An 18,784-nucleotide genomic window follows, 5' to 3' on the forward strand; every position below is an offset into this window, starting at 1 on the left:
CACAACTTACAGTGATTGGTCATGTTTCTGCTCCTCTTTTTTAAATCAAAAGAATACACAAAAGGATATGTCTGCCTGTTGTTTTGACGTATACGTTTAAAAGTGGCTCAAATGGGAAGGTTTGAGCTTCCAAAAACGCTCCACACCGTTACTGAGGAAATACTCTTCAGATGAGAATTCCTCTGGTGTTTTGGCGAGAAATTTAGGACTATACTTTCAGGTATCATTTCTATAGTTATTTTACTTGGAAATGTGTTTCGTAAGTGTTTGTTTCCCAAACCACGATGATGAGCTTAGATGCTTCTTTTAGAGCGTGAAACTGGCATTTAGTAGTGATTCGGTTTCAGATGCTTTGTGCTGTTGATGAATGTTCTTTGTTGCTTTTGGCGATATTGAGGAAAGTAGCATGATCTAAGTGGCTTTATGTCTATGTGAGTACTTGAAAAAAGAAATAGATTTAGGTAATTAACCTTGAATCAAGTCCTAGAAAGATACGCCTGGTTTTCCACATTTTGGTCAATTGAGTATTTTTGTTTAATTTTGTCTTGTGTTTTCATTTATATGTCGGTACTGTTTTTATGGTCACAACTTACAGGAATTGGTCATGTTTCTGCTCCTCTTTTTTAAATCAAAAGAATACACAAAAGGATATGTCTGCCTGTTGTTTTGACGTATACGTTTAAAAGTGGCTCAAATGGGAAGGTTTGAGCTTCCAAAAACGCTCCACACCGTTGCTGAGGAAATACTCTTCAGATCAGACTTCCTCTGGTGTGTTGGTGAGAAATTTAGGACTATACTTTCAGGGATCATTTCTATAGTTATTTTACTTGGAAATGTGTTTCGTAAGTGTTTGTTTCCCAAACCACGATGATGAGCTTAGATGCTTCTTTTAGAGCGTGAATCTGGCATTTAGTAGTGATTCGGTTCACATGCTTTGTGCTGTTGATGAATGTTCTTTATTGCTTTTGGTGATATTGAGGAAAGTAGCATGATCTAAGTGGCTTTATGTCTTTGTGAGTACTTGAAAAAAGAAATAGATTTAGGCAATTAACCTTGAATCAAATCTTAGAAAGTTACGCCTAGTTCTCCACATTTTGATCAATTGAGTATTCTTGTTAAGTTTTGTCTGGTGTTTTTCAATTGTAGGATGTTTCTGTTTTTGTCACAAATTGCAGGAATTGGTCATGTATCATTCAGATACTAGAAAGATACGCCTGGTTTTCCACATTTTGGTCAATTGAGTATTTTTTTTTAATTTTGTCTTGTGTTTTCATTTATATGTCGATACTGTTTTATAGTCAGAAATTATAGGAATTGGTCATGTTTCTGCTCCTTTTTTTTAAAAGCAAAAGAATACACAAAAGGATATGTCTGCCTGTTGTTTTTGACCATACGTTTAAATGTGGCTCGAACGGGAAGGTTTGAGCTGCCAAAAACGCTCCAAACCGTTACTGAGAAAATACTCTTCAGATCAGACTTCCTCTGGTGTTTTGGTGAGAAATCTAGGACTATACTTTCAGGGATCATTTCTATAGTTATTTTACTTGGAAATGTGTTTCGTAAGTGTTTGTTTCCCAAACCACGATGATGAGCTTCGATGCTTCTTTTAGAGCGTGAATCTGGCATTTAGTAGTTATTCGGTTCACATGCTTTGTGCTGTTGATGAATGTTTTTTATTGCTTTTGGTGATATTGAGGAAAGTAGCATGATCTAAGTGGCTTTATGTCTTTGTGAGTACTTGAAAAAAGAAATAGATTTAGGCAATTAACCTTGAATCAAGTCCTAGGAAGTTACGCCTGGTTTTCCACATTTTGATCAATTGAGTATTCTTGTTAAGTTTTGTCTGGTGTTTTTCAATTGTAGGATGTTTCTGTTTTTGTCACAAATTGCAGGAATTGGTCATGTATCATTCAGATACTAGAAAGATACGCCTGGTTTTCCACATTTTGGTCAATTGAGTATTTTTTTTTAATTTTGTCTTGTGTTTTCATTTATATGTCGATACTGTTTTATAGTCAGAAATTATAGGAATTGGTCATGTTTCTGCTCCTTTTTTTTAAAAGCAAAAGAATACACAAAAGGATATGTCTGCCTGTTGTTTTTGACCATACGTTTAAATGTGGCTCGAACGGGAAGGTTTGAGCTGCCAAAAACGCTCCAATCCGTTACTGAGGAAATACTCTTCAGATCAGACTTCCTCTGGTGTTTTGGTGAGAAATTTAGGACTATACTTTCAGGGATCATTTCTATAGTTATTTTACTTGGAAATGTGTTTCGTAAGTGTTTGTTTCCCAAACCACGATGATGAGCTTAGATGCTTCTTTTAGAGCGTGAATCTGGCATTTAGTAGTGATTCGGTTCACATGCTTTGTGCTGTTGATGAATGTTCTTTATTGCTTTTGGTTATATTGAGGAAAGTAGCATGATCTAAGTGGCTTTATGTCTTTGTGAGTACTTGAAAAAAGAAATAGATTTAGGCAATTAACCTTGAATCAAGTCCTAGGAAGTTACGCCTGGTTTTCCACATTTTGATCAATTGAGTATTCTTGTTAAGTTTTGTCTGGTGTTTTTCAATTGTAGGATGTTTCTGTTTTTGTCACAAATTGCAGGAATTGGTCATGTATCATTCAGATACTAGAAAGATACGCCTGGTTTTCCACATTTTGGTCAATTGAGTATTTTTTTTTAATTTTGTCTTGTGTTTTCATTTATATGTCGATACTGTTTTATAGTCAGAAATTATAGGAATTGGTCATGTTTCTGCTCCTTTTTTTAAAAGCAAAAGAATACACAAAAGGATATGTCTGCCTGTTGTTTTGACGTATACGTTTAAAAGTGGCTCAAATGGGAAGGTTTGAGCTGCCAAAAACGCTCCAAACCGTTACTGAGAAAATACTCTTCAGATCAGACTTCCTCTGGTGTTTTGTCAGCAAATTTAGGACTATACTTTCAGGGATCATTTCTATAGTTAATTTACTTGGAAATGTGTTTCGTAAGTGTTTGTTTCCCAAACCACGATGATGAGCTTAGATGCTTCTTTTAGAGCGTGAATCTGGCATTTAGTAGTGATTTGCTTCACATGCTTTGGGCTGTTGATGAATGTTCTTTATTGCTTTTGGCGATATTGAGGAAAGTAGCATGATCTAAGTGGCTTTATGTCTTTGTGAGTACTTGAAAAAAGAAATAGATTTAGGTAATCAACCTTGAATCAAGTCCTAGAAAGTTACGCCTGGTTTTCCACATTTTGGTCAATTGAGTATTTTTGTTTAATATTGTCTTGTGTTTTCATTTATATGTCGGTACTGTTTTTATGGTCACAACTTACAGGAATTGGTCATGTTTCTGCTCCTCTTTTTTAAATTAAAAGAATACACAAAATGATATGTCTGCATGTTGTTTTGACGTATACGTTTAAAAGTGGCTCAAATGGGAAGGTTTGAGCTTCCAAAAACGCTCCACACCGTTACTGAGGAAATACTCTTCAGATCAGAATTCCTCTGGTGTTTTGGCGAGAAATTTAGGACTATACTTTCAGGGATCATTTCTATAGTTATTTTACTTGGAAATGTGTTTCGTAAGTGTTTGTTTCCCAAACCACGATGATGAGCTTAGATGCTTCTTTTAGAGCGTGAATCTGGCATTTAGTAGTGATTCGGTTCACATGCTTTGTGCTGTTGATGAATGTTCTTTATTGCTTTTGGCGATATTGAGGAAAGTAGCATGATCAAAGTGGCTTTATGTCTTTGTGAGTACTTGAAAAAAGAAATAGATTTAGGTAATCAACCTTGAATCAAGTCCTAGAAAGTTACGCCTGGTTTTCCACATTTTGGTCAATTGAGTATTTTTGTTTAATTTTGTCTTGTGTTTTCATTTATATGTCGGTACTGTTTTTATGGTCACAACTTACAGTGATTGGTCATGTTTCTGCTCCTCTTTTTTAAATCAAAAGAATACACAAAAGGATATGTCTGCCTGTTGTTTTGACGTATACGTTTAAAAGTGGCTCAAATGGGAAGGTTTGAGCTTCCAAAAACGCTCCACACCGTTACTGAGGAAATACTCTTCAGATCAGACTTCCTCTGGTGTGTTGGTGAGAAATTTAGGACTATACTTTCAGGGATCATTTCTATAGTTATTTTACTTGGAAATGTGTTTCGTAAGTGTTTGTTTCCCAAACCACGATGATGAGCTTAGATGCTTCTTTTAGAGCGTGAATAGATGTTTCTGTTTTTGTCACAAATTGCAGGAATTGGTCATGTATCATTCAGATACTAGAAAGATACGCCTGGTTTTCCACATTTTGGTCAATTGAGTATTTTTTTTTAATTTTGTCTTGTGTTTTCATTTATATGTCGATACTGTTTTATAGTCAGAAATTATAGGAATTGGTCATGTTTCTGCTCCTTTTTTTTAAAAGCAAAAGAATACACAAAAGGATATGTCTGCCTGTTGTTTTGACGTATACGTTTAAAAGTGGCTCGAACGGGAAGGTTTGAGCTGCCAAAAACGCTCCAAACCGTTACTGAGGAAATACTCTTCAGATCAGACTTCCTCTGGTGTTTTGGTGAGAAATTTAGGACTATACTTTCAGGGATCATTTCTATAGTTATTTTAGTTGGAAATGTGTTTCGTAAGTGTTTGTTTCCCAAACCACGATGATGAGCTTAGATGCTTCTTTTAGAGCGTGAATCTGGCATTTAGTAGTGATTCGGTTCACATGCTTTGTGCTGTTGATGAATGTTCTTTATTGCTTTTGGCGATATTGAGGAAAGTAGCATGATCTAAGTGGCTTTATGTCTTTGTGAGTACTTGAAAAAAGAAACAGATTTAGGTAATCAACCTTGAATCAAGTCCTAGAAAGTTACGCCTGGTTTTCCACATTTTGGTCAATTGATTATTTTAGTTAAATTTTGTCTTGTGTTTTCATTGATATGTCGGTACTGTTTTATAGTCAGAAATTGCAAGAATTGGTCATGTTTCTGCTCCTCTTTTTTAAATTAAAAGAATACACAAAAGGATATGTCTGCCTGTTGTTTTGACGTATACGTTTAAAAGTGGCTCAAATGGGAAGGTTTGAGCTTCCAAAAACGCTCCACACCGTTACTGAGGAAATACTCTTCAGATCAGACTTCCTCTGGTGTTTTGGTGAGAAATTTAGGACTATACTTTCAGGGATCATTTCTATAGTTATTTTAGTTGGAAATGTGATTCGTAAGTGTTTGTTTCCCAAACCACGATGATGAGCTTAGATGCTTCTTTTAGAGCGTGAATCTGGCATTTAGTACACTGTAAAAAATGTTCCGTAATTTTTACGGAAAAATACCGGCAGCTGTGGTTACCAGTAAAATTCCGTAAAAAATACAGAAAAAGAATGTAAACAGCTTTACAGTTTAAAACTTCAGGGCACAAACTTCAAACTGTGTATGAACTTAATACATTTGAGCTTTTTATATTAACAACATTTCTTTATAGAAAATGAAAACTTGGTCCAAATGCATAAAAGTGATAACACTACATTTACTTTATTTGTAATTCATTATTAAAGTCACTTTTAAACTAAGCAACATACAGCATGACTTCAGAATATCTTTGCCTGACCGTGAGTTGAACACAGACTCAACTCTTCAGCTTAGTGGTGACCCACAAAACATTTAATATCAGAAAAGAAAAGAGAAAATACAAATTCCGTAGTTTTTACGGAAAAATACCGGCAGCTGTGGTTACCAGCAAACTACCGTAAAATTACGGGAACATCCTGTTTTTATTCATCCAATCAATTCACAGTAGAAAACATGAGCCACACCCACTATTCATCTTGTAAATACGTCAGAATACTGAAGACGATCATCAATTCTGCTTCACAGGGACTGCAGCATAACAGCCATGACTTGATGCTTTATTGGTTTATTTAAAGTCACCGTTTTTGTGTTCAGGGTTTGCTTTAGTTGGCCTCTTTCAGTCGTCATAAATAGGTTTACAGTTATCTTTGTGCTGCTATAACAGTGTTTTATATAAAACATAGTTTTGTAGCAAATCACATCAAATGAAAGTGTGATTAGGTATTTACTCTTTATCTGGGATGTTCTTTAATTACTTATTGTTACAAACGCCTCAATGAATCTACTTTTAAAATTCACATTTCCTGCAATTGTCAATTGTAAAAGTATTTGAACAGTTAAAAAACTTGCATTTTGTCTTTGACTCACACATCAAGAATCAGAGTATGAATCTCAACAGTGGTGACAAACAAATGAAAAGCTTACAGCCGCAATGCATGCTGGGAGTCATTGATGAGTTTTGTGCTTTGATGATACCCAGAATGCATTGCGTTTATCTTTAGAGGTTTTTTCTGTTGTTACCATTGTTGAGACAAACTGTTATATTCTATATATCTGCTAGAACATTTATCATGTGTTAGATGTGCTGTTAAAGACATTCAGTATATTAATTAATTTCATTCAATATCATAAATGAGGACAACAAGTAACTTTAAAGCACTACCTAAACTCTTGAACATGTACTTACTCACCAACACAAATAATTGAATGCGTTGGCTTTATCTGAGCTTTCCACCCACCTGAGTCAGTGTGTTTCAACTCATAGATGTCAATACTGGGGAAAGACTTCTTCACATGGAAAGCAAATGTTCAAGACCACAACTAAAGCAAACACTCATCACCATAATGGTGACTCAACAAAACCATCAACATGTAAACTTGTGTTCATTTTCAATTAGAACTTTTGTAGACGTGCAACAGAAATAAAGTGACAGTGGTGTCTGTAAGTGAAGGTGATAAAAGTTTTTGTGAGTTGAAAAAAAACTCCTTGTGAAAACTTTGGAATTTCACTGTTCATTTCCCAGAGAATTTGACAGTGTTAGCCGTATTTTTATGGACGTTTTTTGACAACAGTTTTCTCTGTGAAAACTACAGAATTTCACTGTTAATTTCACAGCATTTTTTACAGGGTTTTTCCGTATTTTTTACGGACACTTTCTGATAACAGGTTTTTTGTGTGAAAACAACAGGATTTTACCGTTAATTTCACAGGCAATTTTTCCAGTGTAGTGATTCGGTTCACATGCTTTGTGCTGTTGATGAATGTTCTTTATTGCTTTTGGTGATATTGAGGAAAGTAGCATGATCTAAGTGGCTTTATGTCTTTGTGAGTACTTGAAAAAAGAAATAGATTTAGGCAATTAACCTTGAATCAAGTCCTAGGAAGTCACGCCTGGTTTTCCACATTTTGATCAATTGAGTATTCTTGTTAAGTTTTGTCTGGTGTTTTTCAATTGTAGGATGTTTCTGTTTTTGTCACAAATTGCAGGAATTGGTCATGTATCATTCAGATACTAGAAAGATACGCCTGGTTTTCCACATTTTGGTCAATTGAGTATTTTTGTTAATTTTGTCTTGTGTTTTCATTTATATGTTGGTACTGTTTTATGGTCACAATTTACAGGAATTGGTCATGTTTCATTCAGATACTAGAAAGATACGCCTGGTTTTCCACATTTTGGTCAATTGAGTATTTTTGTTAATTTTGTCTTGTGTTTTCATTTATATGTCGATACTGTTTTATAGTCAGAAATTGCAGGAATTGGTCATGTTTCTGCTCCTTTTTTTTAAAAGCAAAAGAATACACAAAAGGATATGTCTGCCTGTTGTTTTGACGTATACGTTTAAAAGTGGCTCGATCGGGAAGGTTTGAGCTTCCAAAAACGCTCCACACCGTTACTGAGGAAATACTCTTCAGATCAGAATTCCTCTGGTGTTTTGGCGAGAAATTTAGGACTATACTTTCAGGGATCATTTCTATAGTTATTTTACTTGGAAATGTGTTTCGTAAGTGTTTGTTTCCCAAACCACGATGATGAGCTTAGATGCTTCTTTTAGAGCGTGAATCTGGCATTTAGTAGTGATTCGGTTTCACATGCTTTGTGCTGTTGATTAATGTTCTTTATTGCTTTTGGCGATATTGAGGAAAGTAGCATGATCTAAGTGGCTTTATGTCTTTGTTAGTACTTGAAAAAAGAAATACATTTAGGTAATTAACCTTGAATCAAGTCCTAGAAAGTTACGCCTGGTTTTCCACATTTTGGTCAATTGAGTATTTTTGTTTAATTTTGTCTTGTGTTTTCATTTATATGTCGGTACTGTTTTTATGGTCACAACTTACAGGAATTGGTCATTTTCTGCTCCTCTTTTTTATGGCAAAAGAATACACAAAAGGATATGTCTGCCTGTTGTTTTGACGTATACGTTTAAAAGTGGCTCAAATGGGAAGGTTTGAGCTTCCAAAAACGCTCCACACCGTTACTGAGGAAATACTCTTCAGATCAGACTTCCTCTGGTGTTTTGTCGGCAAATTTAGGACTATACTTTCAGGGATCATTTCTATAGGTATTTTACTTGGAAATGTGTTTCGTAAGTGTTTGTTTCCCAAACCACGATGATGAGCTTAGATGCTTCTTTTAGAGCGTGAATCTGGCATTTAGTAGTGATTCGGTTCACATGCGTTGTGCTGTTGATGAATGTTCTTTATTGCTTTTGGCGATATTGAGGAAAGTAGCATGATCTAAGTGGCTTTATGTCTTTGTGAGTACTTGAAAAAATAAATAGATTTAGGTAATTAACCTTGAATCAAGTCCTAGGAAGTTACGCCTGGTTTTCCACATTTTGGTCAATTGAGTATTTTTGTTTAATTTTGTCTTGTGTTTTCATTTATAGGTTGGTACTGTTTTATGGTCACAATTTACAGGAATTGGTCATGTTTCTGCTCCTCTTTTTTAAAGCAAAAGAATACACAAAAGGATATGTCTGCCTGTTGTTTTGACATATACGTTTAAAAGTGGCTCAAATGGGAAGGTTTGAGCTTCCAAAAACGCTCCAAACCGTTACTGAGGAAACACTCTTCAGATCAGACTACCTCTGGTGTTTTGTCAGCAAATTTAGGACTATACTTTCAGGGATCATTTCTATAGGTATTTTACTTGGAAATGTGTTTCGTAAGTGTTTGTTTCCCAAACCACGATGATGAGCTTAGATGCTTCTTTTAGAGCGTGAATCTGGCATTTAGTAGTGATTCGGTTCACATGCTTTGTGCTGTTGATGAATGTTATTTATTGCTTTTGGTGATATTGAGGAAAGTAGCATGATCTAAGTGGCTTCATGTCTATGTGAGTACTTGAAAAAATAAATAGATTTAGGCAATTAACCTTGAATCAAGTCCTAGAAAGTTACGCCTGGTTTTCCACATTTTGATCAATTGAGTATTCTTGTTAAGTTTTGTCTGGTGTTTTTCAATTGTAGGATGTTTCTGTTTTTGTCACAAATTGCAGGAATTGGTCATGTATCATTCAGATACTAGAAAGATACGCTTGGTTTTCCACATTTTAGTCAATTGATTATTTTATTTAAATTTTGTCTTGTGTTTTCATTTATATGTCGGTACTGTTTTATAGTCAGAAATTGCAAGAATTGGTCATGTTTCTGCTCCTCTTTTTTAAAGCAAAAGAATACACAAAAGGATATGTCTGCCTTTTTTTTACGTATACACTGTAAAAAATGTTCCGTAATATTTACGGAAAAATACCGGCAGCTGTGGTTACCAGAAAAATTCCGTAAAAAATACAGGAAAAGAACCTAAACAGCTTTACAGTTTAAAACTTCAGGGCACAAACTTCAAACTGTGTATGAACTTAATACATTTGAGCTTTTTATATTAACAACATTTCTTTATAGAAAATGAAAACTGGCATAAAAGTGATAACATTACATTTACTTAATTTATTTGTTTGTAATTCATTATTAAAGTCACTTTTAAACAAAGGAACATGCAAGCATGACATCAGAATATCCTTGACTGACCGTGAGTTGAGAACAGACTCAACTCTTCAGCTTAGTGGTGACCCACAAAACATTTAATATCAGAAAAGAAAAGAGAAAATACAAATTCCGTAGTTTTTACAGAAAAATACCGGCAGCTGTGGTTACCAGCAAACTACCGTAAAATTACGGGAACATCATGTTTTTATTCATCCAATCAATTCACAGTGGAAAACATGAGCCACACCCACTATTCATTTTGCAAATACGTCAGAATACTGAAGATGATCATCACTTCTGCTTCACAGGGACTGCAAGATAACAGCCATGACTTGATACTTTATTGGTTTATTTAAAGTCACCGTTTTTGTGATCAGTGTTTGCTTTAGTTGGCCTCTTTCAGCCGTCATAAAAAAGTTTACAGTTATCTTTGTGCTGCTATAACATTGTTATATATAAAACATAGTTTGGTAGCAAATGAAAGTGTGATTGGGTATTTACTAAATCTTTATTTGGGATGTTGTTTGATTCCTTATTGTATTTTTTGTTACAAATGACCCAATGAATCAACTTTTAAAATTCACATTTCCTGCAATTGTCAATATAAAAAGTTTTTGAACCGTTAAAAAGCTTGCATTTTATCTTTGACGCAAAGATCAAGAATTGGTGAATGAATCTCAACAGTGGTGACAAACAAATGAAAAGCTTACAGCCGCAATGCATGCTGGGAGTCATTGATGAGTTTTGTGCTTTGATGATACCCAGAATGCATTGCGTTTATCTTTAGAGGTTTTTTTCTGTTGTCACCATTGTTGAGGCAAACTGTTATATTCTAGATATCTGCTAGAACATGTATCATGTGTTAGATGTGCTGTTAAAGACATTCAGTATATTAATTAGTTTCATTCAATATCATAAATGAGAACAACAAGTAACTTTAAAGCACAACCTAAACTCTTGAACATGTACTTACTCACCAACACAAATAATGTAATGCGTTAGCTTTATCTGAGCTTTCCACCCACCTGAGTCAGTGTGTTTCAACTCATAGATGTCAATACTGGGGAAAGACTTCTTCACATGGAAAGCAAATGGTCAAGACCACAACTAAAGCAAACACTCTTCACCATAATGGTGACTCAACAAAACGATCGACATGTAAACTTGTGTTCATTTTCAATTAGAACTTTTGTAGACGTGCAACAGAAATAAAGTGACTGGTGTCTGTAAGTGAAGGTGATAAAAGTGTTTGTGGCGTTGAAAAAAACTCCTTGTGAAAACTTTGGAATTTCACTGTTAATTTCCAAGAGAATTTGACAATGTTATCCGTATTTTTATGGACGTTTTTTGACAACAGTTTTCTCTGTGAAAACTACAGAATTTCAATGTTAATTTCACAGCATTTTTTACAGGGTTTTTCCGTTTAAACAATGGAATTTTTGCTGTTAATTTTACAGACAATTTTACTGTGTTTTTCTGTATTTTTTACGGACACTTTCTGATAACAGGTTTTTTATGTGAAAACAACAGAATTTTACTGTTAATTTCACAGGCATTTTTTACAATGTACGTTTAAAAGTGGCTCAAATGGGAAGGTTTGAGCTTCCAAAAACGCTCCAAACCGTTACTGAGGAAACACTCTTCAGATCAGAGTACCTCTGGTGTTTTGTCAGCAAATTTAGGACTATACTTTCAGGGATCATTTCTATAGTTATTTTACTTGGAAATGTGTTTCGTAAGTGTTTGTTTCCCAAACCACGATGATGAGCTTAGATGCTTCTTTTAGAGCGTGAATCTGGCATTTAGTAGTGATTCGGTTCACATGCTTTGTGCTGTTGATGAATGTTATTTATTGCTTTTGGCGATATTGAGGAAAGTAGCATGATCTAAGTGGCTTTATGTCTTTGTGAGTACTTGAAAAAAGAAATAGATTTAGGTAATTAACCTTGAATCAAGTCCTAGAAAGTTACGCCTGATTTTCCACATTTTGATCAATTGAGTATTCTTGTTAAGTTTTGTCTGGTGTTTTTCAATTGTAGGATGTTTCTGTTTTTGTCACAAATTGCAGGAATTGGTCATGTATCATTCAGATACTAGAAAGATACGCCTGGTTTTCCACATTTTGGTCAATTGAGTATTTTTGTTAATTTTGTCTTTTGTTTTCATTTATATGTCGATACTGTTTTATAGTCAGAAATTGCAGGAATTGGTCATGTTTCTGCTCCTCTTTTTTATGGCAAAAGAATACACAAAAGGATATGTCTGCCTGTTGTTTTGACGTATACGTTTAAAAGTGGCTCAAATGGGAAGGTTTGAGCTTCCAAAAACGCTCCAAACCGTTACTGAGGAAACACTCTTCAGATCACACTACCTCTGGTGTTTTGTCAGCAAATTTAGGACTATACTTTCAGGGATCATTTCTATAGGTATTTTACTTGGAAATGTGTTTCGTAAGTGTTTGTTTCCCAAACCACAATGATGAGCTTAGATGCTTCTTTTAGAGCGTGAATCTGGCATGTAGTAGTGATTCGGTTTCTCATGCTTTGTGCAGTTGATGAATGTTCTTTATTGCTTTTGGCGATATTGAGGAAAGTAGCATGATCTCAGTGGCTTTATGTCTTTGTTAGTACTTGAAAAAAGAAATAGATTTAGGTAATTAACCTTGAATCAAGTCCTAGAAAGTTACGCCTGGTTTTCCACATTTTGGTCAATTGAGTATTTTTGTTTAATTTTGTCTTGTGTTTTCATTTATATGTCGGTACTGTTTTTATGGTCACAACTTACAGGAATTGGTCATGTTTCTGCTCCTCTTTTTTATGGCAAAAGAATACACAAAAGGATATGTCTGCCTGTTGTTTTGACGTATACGTTTAAAAGTGGCTCAAATGGGAAGGTTTGAGCTTCCAAAAACGCTCCAAACCGTTACTGAGGAAACACTATTCAGATCAGACTACCTCTGGTGTTTTGTCAGCAAATTAAGGACTATACTTTCAGGGATCATTTCTATAGTTATTTTACTTGGAAATGTGTTTCGTAAGTGTTTGTTTCCCAAACCACGATGATGAGCTTAGATGCTTCTTTTAGAGTGTGAATCTGGCATGTGGTAGTGATTCGGTTTCACATGCTTTGTGCAGTTGATGAATGTTCTTTATTGCTTTTGGCGATATTGAGGAAAGTAGCATGATCTAAGTGGCTTTATGTCTTTGTGAGTACTTGAAAAAAGAAATAGATTTAGGTAATTAACCTTGCATTAAGTCCTAGAAAGTTACGCCTGGTTTTCCACATTTTGGTCAATTGAGTATTTTTGTTTAATTTTGTCTTGTGTTTTCATTTATATGTTGGTACTGTTTTTATGGTCACAACTTACAGGAATTGGTCATGTTTCTGCTCCTCTTTTTTAAAGCAAAAGAATACACAAAAGGATATGTCTGCCTGTTGTTTTGACGTACACGTTTAAAAGTGGCTCAAATGGGAAGGTTTGAGCTTCCAAAAACGCTCCACACCGTTACTGAGGAAATACTCTTCAGATCAGAATTCCTCTGGTGTTTTGGCGAGAAATTTAGGACTATACTTTCAGGGATCATTTCTGTAGTTATTTTACTTGGAAATGTGTTTCGTAAGTGTTTGTTTCCCAAACCACGATGATGAGCTTAGATGCTTCTTTTAGAGCGTGAATCTGGCATTTAGTAGTGATTCGGTTTCACATGCTTTGTGCTGTTGATGAATGTTCTTTATTGCTTTTGCTGAAATTGAGGAAGGAGCATGATCAAGGTGGTATTCTGTTTTTGTGATTGGTCAAAAAAAAAGTTTTTCTATTTTCAACCTTTAGTTAGTGTGTAATGTTTGGTTTAAAGCATAAATCATACCTGCAAAATAATAAAGCTCAGAGTTCAGTGCCAAGCGAGATATTGTCAGCAGTCTTCCCCATGAATCTGTAGCCTACAGAACTAGACTGAGAGACCATTTAAATATCTTTGCATGTGTTTTGAGTTAATAAGCTGATTCGAGTTTGGCAACAGGTGTCTTCAATATTGTACCTTTTCATAATATTCTAATGTTCTGAGATACTGAATTTGGGGTTTTCATTAGTTGTCAGTTACTATCATCAAAATTAAAAGAAATAAAAACTTGAAATATATCTGTCTGTTTGGAATGAATGTATACATTAAAAAAAATTCACTTATTGAATGGAAATGCTGAAATAAATCAACTTTTTTTTATGATATTCTAATTATATGACCAACACCTCTATACTATTGTCTATCCTGAAAGAGGATTTATGAAATGATTGTGAGGTATTAAGAGCACAACTAAAGCAACCACTGTTCACAATAGTGGTGATTTAATTAATCTTCAACATTACCTGCAGATGCGAATGAATAGTTCAACACAATTATAGATGTGATAATAGAGATCACCTGGACTTCAATAACAGACGTCACAAAAAGACGTCATAAAAACTTTCATTCTGGCTCTTCAGGGTAGGTATTTCCAACTTCATCAATGACATAGAAAAGATGTCTTTTATTTGATGGGTTAACTCACCAACTCAACTCAACTCAACTTTATTTATATAGCGCTTTTTACAATTTTCATTGATACAAAGCAGGTGTACATGAGACACACTGAATACAAGAAAAACAATTAAAGTCATATACCTGTAAAAACAAGAAAAAGGTGAGAACACAAAGGACAGACATACAAATGCTCCATACACACAATATGCATTCATACTTACACACATTGACATAGACGCGCTTTATGTATTTGTGAGTACTTGAAAAAAGAAATAGATTTAGGTAATTAACCTTGAATCAAGTCCTAGAAAGTTACGCCTGATTTTCCACATTTTGATCAATTGAGTATTCTTGTTAAGTTTTGTCTGGTGTTTTTCAATTGTAGGATGTTTCTGTTTTTGTCACAAATTGCAGGAATTGGTCATGTATCATTCAGATACTAGAAAGATACGCCTGGTTTTCCACATTTTGGTCAATTGAGTATTTTTGTTAATTTTGTCTTTTGTTTTCATTTATATGTCGATACTGTTTTATAGTCAGAAATTGCAGGAATTGGTCATGTTTCTGCTCCTCTTTTTTATGGCAAAAGAATACACAAAAGGATATGTCTGCCTGTTGTTTTGACGTATACGTTTAAAAGTGGCTCAAATGGGAAGGTTTGAGCTTCCAAAAACGCTCCAAACCGTTACTGAGGAAACACTCTTCAGATCACACTACCTCTGGTGTTTTGTCAGCAAATTTAGGACTATACTTTCAGGGATCATTTCTATAGGTATTTTACTTGGAAATGTGTTTCGTAAGTGTTTGTTTCCCAAACCACAATGATGAGCTTAGATGCTTCTTTTAGAGCGTGAATCTGGCATGTAGTAGTGATTCGGTTCACATGCTTTGTGCTGTTGATGAATGTTCTTTATTGCTTTTGGCGATATTGAGGAAAGTAGCATGATTTAAGTGGCTTTATGTCTATGTGAGTACTTGAAAAAAGAAATAGATTTAGGTAATTAACCTTGAATCAAGTCCTAGAAAGTTACGCCTGGTTTTCCACATTTTGGTCAATTGATTATTTTAGTTAAATTTTGTCTTGTGTTTTCATTTATATGTCGGTACTGTTTTATAGTCAGAAATTGCAAGAATTGGTCATGTTTCTGCTCCTCTTTTTTAAAGCAAAAGAATACACAAAAGGATATGTCTGCCTGTTGTTTTGACGTATACGTTTAAAAGTGGCTCAAATGGGAAGGTTTGAGCTTCCAAAAACGCTCCACATCGTTACTGAGGAAAAACTCTTCAGATCAGACTTCCTCTGGTGTTTTGGCGAGAAATTTAGGACTATACTTTCAGGGATCATTTCTATAGTTATTTTACTTGGAAATGTGTTTCGTAAGTGTTTGTTTCCCAAACCACGATGATGAGCTTAGATGCTTCTTTTAGAGCGTGAATCTGGCATTTAGTAGTGATTCGGTTTCACATGCTTTGTGCTGTTAATGAAGGTTCTTTATTGCTTTTGGTGATATTGAGGAAAGTAGCATGATCTAAGTGGCTTCATGTCTAAGTGAGTACTTGAAAAAAGAAATAGATTTAGGCAATTAACCTTGAATCAAGTCCTAGAAACTTACGCCTGGTTTTCCACATTTTGATCAATTGAGTATTCCTATTAAGTTTTGTCTGGTGTTTTTCAATTGTAGGATGTTTCTGTTTTTGTCACAAATTGCAGGAATTGGTCATGTATCATTCAGATACTAGAAAGATACGCCTGGTTTTCCACATTTTGGTCAATTGAGTATTTTTGTTAATTTTGTCTTGTGTTTTCATTTATATGTCGATACTGTTTTATAGTCAGAAATTGCAGGAATTGGTCATGTTTCTGCTCCTTTTTTTTAAAAGCAAAAGAATACACAAAAGGATATGTCTGCCTGTTGTTTTGACGTATACGTTTAAAAGTGGCTCAATCGGGAAGGTTTGAGCTTCCAAAAACGCTCCACACCGTTACTGAGGAAATACTCTTCAGATCAGAATTCCTCTGGTGTTTTGGCGAGAAATTTAGGACTATACTTTCAGGGATCATTTCTATAGTTATTTTACTTGGAAATGTGTTTCGTAAGTGTTTGTTTCCCAAACCACGATGATGAGCTTAGATGCTTCTTTTAGAGCGTGAATCTGGCATTTAGTAGTGATTCGGTTTCACATGCTTTGTGCTGTTGATGAATGTTCTTTATTGCTTTTGCTGAAATTGAGGAAGGAGCATGATCAAGGTGGTATTCTGTTTTTGTGATTGGTCAAAAAAAAAGTTTTTCTATTTTCAACCTTTAGTTAGTGTGTAATGTTTGGTTTAAAGCATAAATCATACCTGCAAAATAATAAAGCTCAGAGTTCAGTGCCAAGCGAGATATTGTCAGCAGTCTTCCCCATGAATCTGTAGCCTACAGAACTAGACTGAGAGACCATTTAAATATCTTTGCATGTGTTTTGAGTTAATAAGCTGATTCGAGTTTGGCAACAGGTGTCTTCAATATTGTACCTTTTCATAATATTCTAATGTTCTGAGATACTGAATTTGGGGTTTTCATTAGTTGTCAGTTACTATCATCAAAATTAAAAGAAATAAAAACTTGAAATATATCAGTCTGTTTGGAATGAATGTATACATTAAAAAAAATTCACTTATTGAATGGAAATGCTGAAATAAATCAACTTTTTTTATGATATTCTAATTATATGACCAACAACTCTATACTATTGTCTATCCTGAAAGAGGATTTATGAAATGATTGTGAGGTATTAAGAGCACAACTAAAGCAACCACTGTTCACAATAGTGGTGATTTAATTAATCTTCAACATTACCTGCAGATGCGAATGAATAGTTCAACACAATTATAGATGTGATAATAGAGATCACCTGGACTTCAATAACAGACGTCACAAAAAGACGTCATAAAAACTTTCATTCTGGCTCTTCAGGGTAGGTATTTCCAACTTCATCAATGACATAGAAAAGATGTCTTTTATTTGATGGGTTAACTCACCAACTCAACTCAACTCAACTTTATTTATATAGCGCTTTTTACAATTTTCATTGATACAAAGCAGGTGTACATGAGACACACTGAATACAAGAAAAACAATTAAAGTCATATACCTGTAAAAACAAGAAAAAGGTGAAAACACAAAGGACAGACATACAAATGCTCCATACACACAATATGCATTCATACTTACACACATTGACATAGACGCACACACGCAAACACACTCGCACACACGCACAGTGAAACCACACATTTGAGATAAAGCAGAGAGAACCACAGGTCAAATATTAAACAGACTATAAATTCCTATATGCATTAATTATGTAAGACTTCTGAGTTCTAAAGCAGCCCCCCCAGCCAGGCAAATAGTGCAAAACAATATGCAAACGGTGGTGAGGAACCCAAAACTCCAAACGAGAAAAAAAACCTCAGGAGAACCCAGGCACAGCCAGGGGATTCCAGTTCTCCTCTGGCAAAAGCTGCTGCCTCTGCACAAGCTCAGCAGTGCTTGCACAACAAGGCTAAATAAAAAATAAATAAACTTACGAATAAGGTAAATTATAGATAAGAGTAATGATAATAAGACTATCATTAACTATCTAATAGCATTTGAAATTTTGTAGTGAAATCGTGTCAAGTTGCCGCGTTCTTTATTCAGCTCTATCATCTCAGCTCTTGTCAGGTCACCGCTTCCCATTTTCAGCTCTGCCATCAGGTCTGGGCATGAGCTGCATCCTGTGGTAACTTTGGAACAAAGAGACAAGACTGGCTGAGAGTAGAGTACTGTTCTGCACTCTTTGATGCAACAAGTACATAATTTGTTGTTGGATGTGTTCCTGGTTCCGGTTGATCTAAATAATGCAGCCTAAATCCTCTGAGGATTAATATTATGGAGGTGTAGTGTATGCCAGATTGAAAAGATGAGTCTTTAGTCTAGTTTTAAACTGACAGAGTGTGTCTGCCTACTGGACAGTGCAGGGAAGAATATGCCAAAGTTTAGGCGCTAAATAAGAAAAGGATCTACTACCTGCACTTGATTTTGAAATTCTAAGTATTACCACCTGACAGGACGCCTGAGAGGGTAATGCACGTGGAGGACTGTAAATCAATAGAAGCTCATTCAAATACTGCGGCGCTAGACCATGTAGGGCTTTATGGATAATAAGCAAGATCTTAAAGTTAATGCTTTATAGGTAACCAGTGCAAGGTTGACAGAACCGGGGTTATATGCTCATACTTTTTTGTACGCGTAAGATTTCGAGCTGCCGCGTTTTGAACCAGTTGGAGTTTTTGTAATAGGCCTGCAGGGCAACCACCTAAAAGTGCATTACAGTAATGTAGTCTTGAGGTCATGAATGCATGAATTAATGTCGCTGCATCTGACAGTGACAGCATATGGTAGTAGATTAGATATA

The 18,784-nt window shown here is 35.0% G+C and overlaps 17 non-coding genes and 2 pseudogenes across 17 annotated transcripts; all 19 read left to right on the forward strand.

Moving 5' to 3' along the window:
• The first annotated feature begins 204 nt into the window (after positions 1-204).
• On the forward strand, positions 205-420 carry LOC130431327 (small nucleolar RNA U3). Its single transcript, XR_008908218.1, has one exon. It is a non-coding gene; the product is annotated as a small nucleolar RNA U3 (small nucleolar RNA).
• A 367-nt stretch (positions 421-787) lies between these two features.
• On the forward strand, positions 788-1,002 carry LOC130430605 (small nucleolar RNA U3). The gene has a single exon (XR_008907869.1). It is a non-coding gene; the product is annotated as a small nucleolar RNA U3 (small nucleolar RNA).
• Positions 1,003-1,504: 502 nt separating this feature from the next.
• Positions 1,505-1,719, forward strand: LOC130431229 (small nucleolar RNA U3). Its single transcript, XR_008908188.1, has one exon. It is a non-coding gene; the product is annotated as a small nucleolar RNA U3 (small nucleolar RNA).
• Positions 1,720-2,221: 502 nt separating this feature from the next.
• Positions 2,222-2,436, forward strand: LOC130430789 (small nucleolar RNA U3). The gene has a single exon (XR_008907923.1). It is a non-coding gene; the product is annotated as a small nucleolar RNA U3 (small nucleolar RNA).
• A 501-nt stretch (positions 2,437-2,937) lies between these two features.
• LOC130431467 (small nucleolar RNA U3) lies at positions 2,938-3,152 on the forward strand. The gene has a single exon (XR_008908260.1). It is a non-coding gene; the product is annotated as a small nucleolar RNA U3 (small nucleolar RNA).
• Positions 3,153-3,519: 367 nt separating this feature from the next.
• Positions 3,520-3,734, forward strand: LOC130432094 (small nucleolar RNA U3). The gene has a single exon (XR_008908413.1). It is a non-coding gene; the product is annotated as a small nucleolar RNA U3 (small nucleolar RNA).
• Positions 3,735-4,101: 367 nt separating this feature from the next.
• On the forward strand, positions 4,102-4,290 carry LOC130431684 (small nucleolar RNA U3; annotated as a pseudogene).
• Positions 4,291-4,575: 285 nt separating this feature from the next.
• Positions 4,576-4,790, forward strand: LOC130430651 (small nucleolar RNA U3). Its single transcript, XR_008907878.1, has one exon. It is a non-coding gene; the product is annotated as a small nucleolar RNA U3 (small nucleolar RNA).
• Positions 4,791-5,156: 366 nt separating this feature from the next.
• On the forward strand, positions 5,157-5,336 carry LOC130431661 (small nucleolar RNA U3; annotated as a pseudogene).
• A 2,453-nt stretch (positions 5,337-7,789) lies between these two features.
• On the forward strand, positions 7,790-8,005 carry LOC130431221 (small nucleolar RNA U3). The gene has a single exon (XR_008908186.1). It is a non-coding gene; the product is annotated as a small nucleolar RNA U3 (small nucleolar RNA).
• A 366-nt stretch (positions 8,006-8,371) lies between these two features.
• LOC130430811 (small nucleolar RNA U3) lies at positions 8,372-8,586 on the forward strand. Its single transcript, XR_008907937.1, has one exon. It is a non-coding gene; the product is annotated as a small nucleolar RNA U3 (small nucleolar RNA).
• A 366-nt stretch (positions 8,587-8,952) lies between these two features.
• LOC130431162 (small nucleolar RNA U3) lies at positions 8,953-9,167 on the forward strand. The gene has a single exon (XR_008908149.1). It is a non-coding gene; the product is annotated as a small nucleolar RNA U3 (small nucleolar RNA).
• A 2,340-nt stretch (positions 9,168-11,507) lies between these two features.
• On the forward strand, positions 11,508-11,722 carry LOC130432098 (small nucleolar RNA U3). The gene has a single exon (XR_008908415.1). It is a non-coding gene; the product is annotated as a small nucleolar RNA U3 (small nucleolar RNA).
• A 500-nt stretch (positions 11,723-12,222) lies between these two features.
• On the forward strand, positions 12,223-12,438 carry LOC130431553 (small nucleolar RNA U3). The gene has a single exon (XR_008908281.1). It is a non-coding gene; the product is annotated as a small nucleolar RNA U3 (small nucleolar RNA).
• Positions 12,439-12,805: 367 nt separating this feature from the next.
• Positions 12,806-13,021, forward strand: LOC130431344 (small nucleolar RNA U3). The gene has a single exon (XR_008908221.1). It is a non-coding gene; the product is annotated as a small nucleolar RNA U3 (small nucleolar RNA).
• A 367-nt stretch (positions 13,022-13,388) lies between these two features.
• On the forward strand, positions 13,389-13,603 carry LOC130431235 (small nucleolar RNA U3). The gene has a single exon (XR_008908191.1). It is a non-coding gene; the product is annotated as a small nucleolar RNA U3 (small nucleolar RNA).
• A 1,482-nt stretch (positions 13,604-15,085) lies between these two features.
• Positions 15,086-15,300, forward strand: LOC130431334 (small nucleolar RNA U3). Its single transcript, XR_008908219.1, has one exon. It is a non-coding gene; the product is annotated as a small nucleolar RNA U3 (small nucleolar RNA).
• Positions 15,301-15,666: 366 nt separating this feature from the next.
• On the forward strand, positions 15,667-15,882 carry LOC130431285 (small nucleolar RNA U3). Its single transcript, XR_008908207.1, has one exon. It is a non-coding gene; the product is annotated as a small nucleolar RNA U3 (small nucleolar RNA).
• A 501-nt stretch (positions 15,883-16,383) lies between these two features.
• On the forward strand, positions 16,384-16,598 carry LOC130431263 (small nucleolar RNA U3). Its single transcript, XR_008908201.1, has one exon. It is a non-coding gene; the product is annotated as a small nucleolar RNA U3 (small nucleolar RNA).
• Positions 16,599-18,784: the final 2,186 nt, after the last annotated feature.

The sequence above is a fragment of the Triplophysa dalaica genome, chromosome 1, assembly GCF_015846415.1.
Source record: "Triplophysa dalaica isolate WHDGS20190420 chromosome 1, ASM1584641v1, whole genome shotgun sequence".
In the NCBI taxonomy this organism is placed as follows: domain Eukaryota; kingdom Metazoa; phylum Chordata; class Actinopteri; order Cypriniformes; family Nemacheilidae; genus Triplophysa; species Triplophysa dalaica.